Source organism: Cherax quadricarinatus, chromosome 22 (assembly GCF_038502225.1).
Source record: "Cherax quadricarinatus isolate ZL_2023a chromosome 22, ASM3850222v1, whole genome shotgun sequence".
In the NCBI taxonomy this organism is placed as follows: Eukaryota; Metazoa; Arthropoda; class Malacostraca; order Decapoda; family Parastacidae; genus Cherax; species Cherax quadricarinatus.
The window spans coordinates 7,898,418-7,909,870 of NC_091313.1; positions in this window are offsets into that span (position 1 = coordinate 7,898,418).

Here is an 11,453-nt window from a genome sequence, read left to right on the forward strand (position 1 = left end):
AGATGCCTTCCTTTCCCATTACATTGTAAAATGCTCCAAACTTCAGAACACCCATGACTTTACCTGAGTCTTTTTTTCTCCTTCTTCCTTTTTATCCTTTCCTCTTTCTCCTTTGGGTATTTTTTTTTCTTCCTTGGGTGTTTGGTCCATCATTTTCCCCTCCCCCCTGTGTTTTTTGTCCCTCCCCCCTGTGTTTTTGTCCCTACCCTTTGTGGGGCCCCTAGCTCCCTTGCAGTGCTTCTCTTTCTTAGTCTTCAACTGACTCCTCTACTGCTGCTGCTGCTGCTGCTCACCACCTCCACCTCCACTTCTATAGATTTACAGTTAACAGTGAGTATTAATGTTATGTATTGAATATACTGCACCATACTTAATTTTACTGATATTTTTGTCAGATTAATGACTTTGTCCTTGGTTATGTGAAGCTTTTTTTAACCCTTTCACTCTTGAGACCCCTGCTCTGTGTTGAAGAATTAAAAAAAAATTATTTTGTCTTATGAAATAATAGAGAATTTTCTCCTGATGATAATGACAAAATTTGATGGAAAACTCATGGAATTACACTCTCGCGAAGTTAGTGGTCTCGGCGATATTTATGCATTGGCGAATTTGCCCAATTTGAGCCCTATTTTTGGTTGATCCCATTCTTCCAGTCAACAAGACTTGTAGCTATTTCGCTAGAACTCTTTCACTCTATCGATTGAGTACGAGAAACTGCCCACTTACTGATTTCAACTACCCAATAAAGTGATCAGAAATTGGTAATTTGGCTAATTTCATACACAATTCAAGGAAGGCCAATTTCAAAATAGGGTCCAGAGTTAACAATGCAAACAATCCTAGCACTGAAATAACATTTTCTCTGTTCATTAGTCAATTCTCCAGGCCCCTCTTGTATTACGCTTGCTTTCCATTTTGGATTTTTATTCACACAAGAAGTAGAAGATTTACTGTTATACAGACTATTGCATTATTGTAAAAATGGTATAAATAATATCCGCATTTGTAAAAGCATATTAGACCCACTTGTTGACATATATTGGACACGTGACATGATTTGTTTACTCTTGAACATTGGCAAAAATCAAAGCTTTCTGCTACTTTGAGCTCAGTTTCATGGTACTTTTAAAGATAAAGATGTTTATTTTGACAAATTACATGGTTGTACAGAGGAATATAATAGTCGGGAGTACATGCCAAAAGCCTCTTTGTATGCAGAGCATTTCGGGCAAACTTATAGATTAACTTAAGATTAGTAAGGCAATAATACATAGTTCATATGGTCATTAGATGAGTTACAGTGAGTACAGTAGAATTGTATATTCTATCAGGTAATGGTACATGGTTTTGATAAGTCTCATAGAGACTTATTACACTATTGAATTAGCTAATAAAGATTGCAGTATTACAGTGTAACAATTTGAAACAATTTACAATATGATGTATTACAGTTTAGTACTGTTTAAAACAATTAAATTTGTTATTACAATCCAACAATTTACATTGTTGTACTGTATTACAATCTACTACTATTTAACCCTTTGATTGTTTCGGTCTTATACATTTGTCTTACGAGCCACCGTGTTTGACGTATATATACTCAAAAATTCTAGTAGCTTCAAATCAAGCAGGAGAAAGCTAGTAGGCTCATATACGAGAGAATGGGTCTGTGTGGTCACTGTGCACCATATAAAAAAAATCCTGCAGCACACAGTGCATAATGAGAAAAAAACTCCGTGGTTTTTTTTATTAAAACGCCGACTTTGTGGTGTATTTTTGTATAGTATTTATGGTTGTATTCTCGTTTTCTTGGTCTCATTTGATAGAATGGAAAACATATTATAGAAGTAGAGGTGATTCTGATTAGTTTTACCATGAAAAAAAACCTTGAAATGGAGCTCCAAGTAGGGAAAATGTTTGATTTTTGCCAATGTTCAAATGTAAACAAATGTCATTGTCCAATAAATGTCCAACTAGCCATTCTAATATGCAGTCATGAATTGGTTGACATTATTTATGCAATTATTACAATATTGCAGTAGTCTGCATAACAGTAAATCTTCTATTTTCTGTTTGAATAAAAATTCAAAATAGAAAGCAAAAGTAATATCAGAGGGGCCTGGAGATGTGACTAATGAACAAAGAAAATGCTATTTTAGAGCCAGGAATGTCTGCGTTGTTCATTCTGGACCCTATTTTGAAATTGTCATATTTTTTAATTTGCGTGAAATTGGCCAAATTGCAAATTTCTGACCATGTTATTGGGTAGTTGAAATCGGTAAATGGGCAGTTTCTTGTACTCAATCGATAGAACAAATGGAGTTCTAAAGAAATAGCTATGAGTTTGGTCGACTGGAACAATGGAATTAGCCGAAAATAGGGCTCAAAGTGGGCAAAATTGCTGATTTGTAAATACCGCCAAGGTCACTAAATTCACAAGAGCGTAATTCCGTGAGTTTTCCATCATATTTTATTCTTTGGTGTCATTACCATTGGGAAGAGGTTCCCTATCATTTCATAAGAATCCAGGAGGCACCTCAGGATTTTTGGTTGTGACAGTCAAAGGGTTAAAACATTCAAAAAATAGATGATTTTAGTCCATAAAACATTCAAAATCATCTCTAGTTCTGTAATATATCTTCCATTCTATCAGACGAGATCAAGAAAATGAGAATGCAGTGGACCGTCGGTTATCAACCATAATCCGTTCCAGAAGGTCAGCCTAAAACTGAAATGGCTGAAAACCGAAATAATATTTCCCATAGGCATTAATGTAAATACAATTAATCCGTTCCAGACGCCCAAAAATATTGGCAAAAAATAATTTTTGTAAAGATTAATTATAGTTTTACATACACAAAACAATGAGAACTAAATAAAATAAATACATGAACTATTAAATCACTACATACCATTATTGAAGACTCTTTGTAGGCTTATGGAAGATAGGCAGGGGAGGAGGAGAGATGGAGGATTTATTGTTTGGAAGTGGAATCCCTCTCCATAAGGACTTCAGGTATCAAAGCCCCCTCTGGGGTTATGTCCCTCTTTTGTCTTTTACTGTCACTAGGAACAGCTTGAGTCACTCCACACCTGTCGCACAAACAATCTGTCCAGAGAGGTCTGTTTCTGGTGTCTTTAAGATTTCCTAACATAAGAAAGAAGGAACACTGCAACAGGCCTACTGACCCATGCAGAGCAGGTCCATCCCCCCCCCCCCGATTAGAGCAATTACCCCCCCCCCCTCTGGATTAGCACAGTGACCCACCCAGTCTGGTCATCCCCACTCAAGGATGGAGCACTGTACCAGACCCAGCAGCACAAGCTAGTCAGGTCCAACTCTCACCCACCCACACCCACTCATGTATTTATCTAACCTATTTTTAAGACTACACAACGTTTTAGCCTCAATAACTGTACTCGGGAGTTTGTTCCACTCATCCACAACTCTATTACCAAACCAGTGCTTTCCTATATCCTTCCTGAATCTGAATTTTTCCAACTTGAAACCATTGCTGCGAGTCCTGTCTTGGCTGGAAATTTTCAGCACACTACTTACATCCCCTTTATTTATTCCTGTTTTCCATTTATACACCTCGATCATATCCCCCCTAATTCTACGCCTTTCGAGAGAGTGCAGATTCAGGGCCTTCAGTCTATCCTCATAGGGAAGATTTCTGATACATGGGATCATCTTTGTCATCCTCCTTTGTATGTTTTCCAGAGCATTTATATCCATTCTGTAATATGATGACCAGAACTGAGCAGCATAGTCTAAATGAGGCCTAACCAAGGATATATAGAGTTGAACAACCTGAGGACTTCTATTATTTATACTTATAGATATGAAGCCAAGAATTCTGTTAGCTTTATTGCGAACACTAATGCACTGTTGTCTTGGTTTTAGGTTACTGCTAACCAGAACTCCTAAATCCTTTTAGCAATCGGTAGTATTAAGATCTACATTATTTAGTTTATATGTGGCATGGTTATTTAACTGTCCAACATTTAGAACTTTGCATTTGTCAATATTAAACTGCATCTGCCACTTCTCCGACCATTGCGTCAGTCTATTCAAATAATCCTGGAGTGCTCTAATGTCCTCATTAGAATGAATTGGACGGCCTATTTTGGTGTCATCAGCAAATTTGCTTATGTCGCTATTTATTCCCTCATCTGTCGTTTATGTAAATTGTGAACAACAACAGGCCCAACACTGACCCCTGAGGAACACCGCTTGTGACGTGCCCCCATTCTGATTTCTCCCCATTTATGCAAACACTCTGCTGTCTATTTGTCAGACATGCCTCTACCTAGGAAAAAATTTCTCCTCCTATTCCGTGTGCCCTAAGTTTCCTCAATAGCCTCTGGAACTCTATCGAAAGCCTTACTGAAGTCCATATACACAATATCATATTCATTACCATGATCTACCTCCTCAAACACCTTAGTGAAAAAAGTTAGTAAATTCGTAAGACAGGAACGCCCCTTTCTAAAACTGTGTTGAGAATCATTAATCAATCTGTGCCTGTCAAGATGGCTATGAATTGCTTCAGCAATTATTGATTCCATAAATTTTCCCACTATGGAGGTAAGGCTTATTGGTCTATAGTTCGAAGCCAAGGACCTGTCACCTGCCTTGTAAATAGGTATTACATTTGCCATTTTCCACTTATCAGGCACTATGCCAGTTTGTAGTGATATGTTAAAAAGATTAGCCAAAAGTATGCTAAGTTCCTCTTTACATTCCTTTAACACCCTTGCAAACAGTTCATCAGGACCTGGGGATTTGTTAGGTTTTAGTTTCTCTAATTGTCTGAGGACCATGTCACTAGTTACCGCAATTGTACATAGTTTATCATCATCCTGTTCTACGTAATCTATTATTTCAGGAGTATCGCTAGTATTTTCCTTGGTGAAAACTGAGAGAAAGTAGGTATTGAGAATTTCACACATATCCTTATCACTGTCAGTGATCTGACCAGAGTTACTCTTAGGTGGCCCAATCTTGTCCCTGATCTTACTTCTGTATACGTGAAAGAACCCTTTTGGGTTAGTCTTTGAATCCCTTGTGACCTTAGCCTCATAATCTCTTTTTGCTTTTCTTATTCCTTTTTTTATTTCTCTCTTTAATTGAATATATTGATTTCTTAGCTACCCATCCCCCTTTTGATATGCCTATATATGCCTCTCTTTTGACCAATGAGATGTTTTAATCTACTGTTCATCCATTTGGGATCATTTTTGTTAGATCTAATTTCCCTACTCAGAACAAAAGTTGTTTGGGCAGTTAGAACTATGCTCTGAAAAACGTCATATTGGTAACCAAGATCACTTACCTGACCCATAGTCAGGACATCCCAATTTAGCCCACCCAAGTAATTTTTCAGTCCCATGAAGTTGGCCAAGCGAAAATCTGGGACAGAGATTTGATTGCAGTTATCTGGGTAAGTCCATGATATATTGAAACTAAGTGATTTGTGATCACTTTCCCCAAGCTCATATTTAACCTCAAGATTATTAATTAGTGAATCTTTGTTGGCAAGAACCAGTAACAAGACAAGGTTTTGTTACTGAACATGTTGCAGATATGTCTTGTTTCAGCTTAGTCAGAATATTTCTCCACAAAAGCTTGCACCCTCCTCCACATTGCACAAATGTCCTTAATCTCTGAAGAAAGCACCTCATTCACTCCCTTTTCCTCCTCCTCTGAAGCTAGTTCCTCAGCTGTGGTCTCTTGCTCATCAGTGGTTAGCTCTTGACTATAGTCCTCCACCAACTCTTACACATCCTCGCCACTAACCTCCAACCCGATGGACTTCCCCAAAAACATAATGGATTCCACAACAGGGGTAGGGTCCTCAGGGTCATCCCCAAATCCTTCAAAATCCCTCTCGTGGACACAATCTGGGCACACTTTTCTCGAAGCAGAGTTCGACGTCCTGGAAGTCACTCCCTGCCAAGCCTTTCCTATAAGGCTTATGCAATGGGGGATACTGAAGTGATTCCTCCAGAACTCTCTTAGGGTCAAATGAGTGTCCAAGGTCACTTCAAAGCCCCTTTGAAACACTGTTTTTGTGTATTTTTTTTTTTTTTTTTTAAGTTAGAAATGACCTGCTGGTTCATGAGTAGGATGAGAGGAGTGGTGTTAGGAGGCACGAACTTCACTGTTATAAAACGGAAGTCCCTAAACAATTGGTCTTCCAAGTCTGGAGGATGAGCAGGAGCATTGTACAGTACCAGGAGGCACTGGAGTGCCAATTTACATTCCAGGAGGTATTTTTTCACACTGGGGTCAAACACATCATTGACACACTCTTTGAAAATGTGCCTTGTGACCCATGCCTTATTATTAGCTTTCCACATGACACAATCTATTCTTGATGACATTGTTTTTCTTGAACACACTGGGATTTTCAGAGTGATATCCCAGTAAGAGCTTCACTTTGAAATCTCCACTAGCATTAGCACAGAACAAGAGAGTAAGCCTGTCTTTCATAGGCTTGTGTCCTGGCAGTGCCTTTTCCTTCTACATAATGTAGGTTCTCTTTGGCATTTTCTTCCAAAAAAGGTCTGTTTCGTCACAATTGAACACTTTTGGGGAAGGAATCCTTCAGCTTCTACATACCCCTTGAATTCCTGCACGAATTTTTCATGTGCACATTTGTCAGAACTTTCAGCCTCCCCATGCCTTACCACACTGTATGCCACTGTGTTTCTTAACCCTTAAACTGTCCCAACGTAGATCTACGTTCACTAGCGTGGCACTCCGAATATTTTGAAAAAAAAAATTTTTTTCTTTGAAAAAAAAAATTTTTTAGGGTAAGTACTTACTGAGATATAAGACCATGAAGTTGGCTCTGGATGCTCACCTGTCAGCAACATCGACTCCTGCTGCTTGCAGTAGTGTTGCTGATATACCTTTTTTTCTCGTTTTTATTTTAACTTGTATAATTTTTATGTTCTGATAATTACAATTTATAATAGTTCTTGTAATTTCATAGCCAATCTTTGTTCTGACACTAATATTAGGTACTGAAATAAGGCTCAATTAGTCACAATCACATTGACAGGTGAACATTTACACCTGCTTGGGTTATTTACTATTGTCTAGAAATATATACAAAGTATTTATAGGTCCCAGCAATGTTTTAGATACCCTGGCTTATACCTTGAAGCATGTTGTTATGAAAGGCATCCCTTTACTGTTGACAGCCCAGTGACATTTGATAAATGCCCACTGCTCCAGCTAACCCTCAGCTTTATTTGTTATCACTGTTACTCACAAACATGTCTTGTCTCTCTGTCTGTCTCTGAAATTAAGACACATGTGCAACATCTGGGTATCTTTATTGTAGACGTTTCGCCATCCATTGGCTTTATCAATACAAATTCTAGGACATAACTTGAAGACAGTATAACTATGTACAGAAGATGAGGTAATCAGTCCCTCAACCTAGGAGTAGGTGCGAAGAGCACCATAGTCGTGGAGATTCTGAAGCTGAAGAAAGGAGCCTGGCGCTTATATAGTAACGTCAGGTGTAGCAGACGAGGGCATAGTCACTGGTAGGCGGGATTCCCCAGTGGAAGTAGGTCCTTCCCAAAGAGATGGGTTAGTTGTAGTAGTAGTAGTTGTCGTAGTCGTGAACTGATTACCTCATCTTCTGTACATAGTTATACTGTCTTCAAGTTATGTCCTAGAATTTGTATTGATAAAGCCAATGGATGGCGAAACGTCTACAATAAAGATACCCAGATGTTGCACATGTGTCCTAATTTCATCTTGTCGGTATTATATACCATTCTTACACAACTGTCTGTCTCTGCTTATCTGTCTTTCTGTCTGCCTGGAGTATATGTATATCACACTCTTTGAAGAATCATGTTATGACATCTGTTATCAGCTCAGTGACATTTGATAAATGGGCACTTGGGGGAACCATGGCTTTATTTGTTTTCACTGATACACACAAACATGTTTGTCTATCTGTGTCTCTGTCTATCTATCTATCTCTGTCTGTTTGACTGCCTATCTTTGCCTGGAATTTTTGGATTATCCTAGGTAATTTACACTATGTATAATTGTAGTTATGTGTACATGTGAGACAGAGATATAGATAGACAGATATATAGATAGAGATATAGACACAGATATAGACAGAGAGACAGCCAGAGAGAGTCAAAGCAAGCAAGCCAGCCAGCCTACTGAATACATAAAAAAGAAGGAACATTGCAGCAGGCCTACTGGCCCATGCAAGGCAGGCACCCCCCCCCCACAGGCTTAGACCAATGACCCACCTAGTCAGGTCACATCCATTGATGGAAGGAGCATGACATCAGACCTAGTAGAACAAGCTAGTCAGGTCCAACTCACCCCCCACCCCACACTCACTCATGTATTTATCTAACCTATTTTTACTTTCCTCTTAAAATGGGAATGTTAATGCGACATGGCATCAATGAATTCCTGGTGTTTGCCACGCTATTGGCTGTAGCTGGCGCTCAATTGAACTGGTGCTCCCACAAGGTACTAAGTGCTCCCAGATTTTTTTAATAGTGTGCACACTAAATGCACAGACTCATTCTTTCATGTCTGGGTGACTCAAGCCTATTGTGCCAAATTTGAAGGAATGAAAAATAAAACGTTGATCTATGGAGCGCTATGCATGCAAACGTAGATCTAAGTTTGGACAGTTCAAGGGTTAAATCTCTCGCGCCCGCCTTTGCTGCCCCTAAATTCACTAACAGCAGCACTTGTTCCAGCATTTTCTTTACAAGATCTGCATGCAACTGCCTTTCATAAATAATCAACTCCACAATGCTATCTCTCACTAATTGTTTTTCAGTGATCCACAACAACAATAACTTCTCCATATCTTCCATTATTGGTGACCTTTGTTTCGCTAGCACATTTACTCCTTCGCAACATTAGCCTCCTTGATTTCCATTTTCTTTGCCAGGGTAGAAGTGATTGTTGATTTGTTTTTCCCATACATCTTGGCAAGTTCCAGCACCCACACACCACTCATATTTTTCAGTAACTTCTTTCCTTAATTGCATTATGTTTGTTAGTTTCTTTACCTTAGGAATTTTACTAGGAACTTTCTTTGGGGCCATGGTTACTTATTTTGCAGTTGCACTTAATTGATAACCATGAAAAACAATGGATTATAGTGGATGAATGAGCAGAAGCTTCCTCACTTGCCCAAGGACACAGCCAGACTGATGCATGAGTGGCTGGTGGTGGCGAGTTGACGCGTCCCATATGGCCGATAAGTGAAGTAACCCCCGTTAACTGAGGGTCCACTGTACAACCATAAATACCATATGAAAATACACCTCAATTTACTATTTTAAATGAAAAAGTCTTTTTTTTTTTCTCATGCATTGTGTGCTGCAGGATTTTTTTTATAGTGCACAAACTGACCATTCAGACCCATTCTCTCATGTGTAGGCCTACCACTTTCTCCTGCAAGATTGGAAGTCACTAGAATTTTGGCATACCATTACTGGACCAATACTAGCTTGCAAGCTGTAATATTACGAGACCAACAGTGAAAGGGTTAAGAGTAACCTCATGGCACTGTAGAAATTGAAAACATGTCACTGTTGTTCAGATTTGCTACATGTTTTGTGCACAAATTCTTTAATATTATGTATGTGTGTGGGTGTGGCCATGGGGGAGAGAGAAACTGACTGACTCAGTTTGATCGCCTCAGTCTGCCTTTACACCAGTGCTGCTGTACTCAAGGCAATGACTTACAATATCGTAATGACATGATTGCAAACCATACCACAGGCAGGGAGTGAACTCGTGGCAAGCGAGTCGTAAAACTCCAGGCCAGCACGTGGGCATAGAAGGCCCACTTGTAGCAACAGCTGGAAAGTGACTAAAATCAATGTAATTGGAATTACTGTTGCATTGGTTTCTTTCAGTATATATATACCATTATTATTACAAAGTGATTTTTATAGCTTTCCTGGCCATAGATCATAGGGATTTAAGTATGTATACAGTATGTACGGTTCATTAGAATTATTTTTTATTTTAAATGCTGATAGTATAGTATAGTATAAGAGATTTACGTTTCTCTTGATTGTGGATGAGAACTTTATAAAATAGTTTTGATATATAATGTGGTGAAGAAAATATTTATCATATCTTCAACTTTAGATATTAACCCTTTCAGGGTCTGTCCCGTAGATCTACGGCTTTACGTTCAGGGTCCAAACCGTAGATCTACGTCATGAGCTCAGCTCACTCTGATAAACTGTGAGTGGTACATTTGGGCCTAGATATGAGAGAATACATCTATGTGGTATGTGTGCACCACATAAAACAGATCCTGCAGCACACTGTGTATAATGAGAGAAAAAAACTGAAATCATGATTTTTCGATTAAAACAGCGACTTTGCAGTGTTTTTTCGTATGTTTTTTATAGTTGTATTTGCGATTTCTTGGTCTCAATTGATAGAATGGAAGACATATTACAGAAATAGAGATGATTTTGATTGGTTTTAGCACTGGAAATGGCTTGAAACTGAGCTCAAAGTAGCAGAAATGTTAAATTTTTGCCGATATTCAAGAGTAAACAAACGACCTCACACGTCTAATACACGCCAGCTGGTGGGTCTAATATGCATTCACAAATATGGTGATGATATCTATACAATTATTACAGTATTGCATAACAGTAAATCTTCAATTTTTTGGTGTGAATAAAAATTCATTATGTGAATAAAAAATCAAAATGGAATTTATTTGTAAAGCCTCAAAACATAACTAATGAACAGAGGAAATGTTAGTTTAGTTCCAGGAATACCTACATTGTTTATTCTGGACCCTATTTTGAAATTGGAATATTTTGAACTTTGTGTTAAATTGGCCAAATTAACAATTTCCGATCACTTTAATTTGTAGTTGAAACAGTTGACTTGCTGATTTCTTGTGCTCAATCGATAGAATAGAAGTAATACTAGTGAAATAGCTAAGAATTTGGTTTACTGGAATAATGTAATTGGCCTAAAATGGGAGTCAAAGTCGGCAAAATCGCCGATTCGTAAATATCGCTGACACATCAAAATTCGCGAGAGCATAATTTCATCAATTTTCCATCAAATTTCGTACTTTTTGTTTTATTACCTTCACAAAAAGATTCTTTACCATTTCATAAGAAAAAATAACAAATTTTTTTTTTTTAAATTCTTGGACACTGGGGCACCACTTCAGATTTGGGCCTTGGACCCTGAAAGGGTTAAGAGAGGGATCTAAACTTTCTCGGTCACAACATAAGTTATTTAGAAACAGCTATTTTATGAATATATTTGTATAGGTCAGTTTAATCCTCATTACAACCTCAGAATAAGTTTATTTAGGTGTTTTAGCATTCCTTTATTTCAAGATATGACCATACCTCAATTTGCTTTAAATGAGAAGTGCATGTGCTTTGGC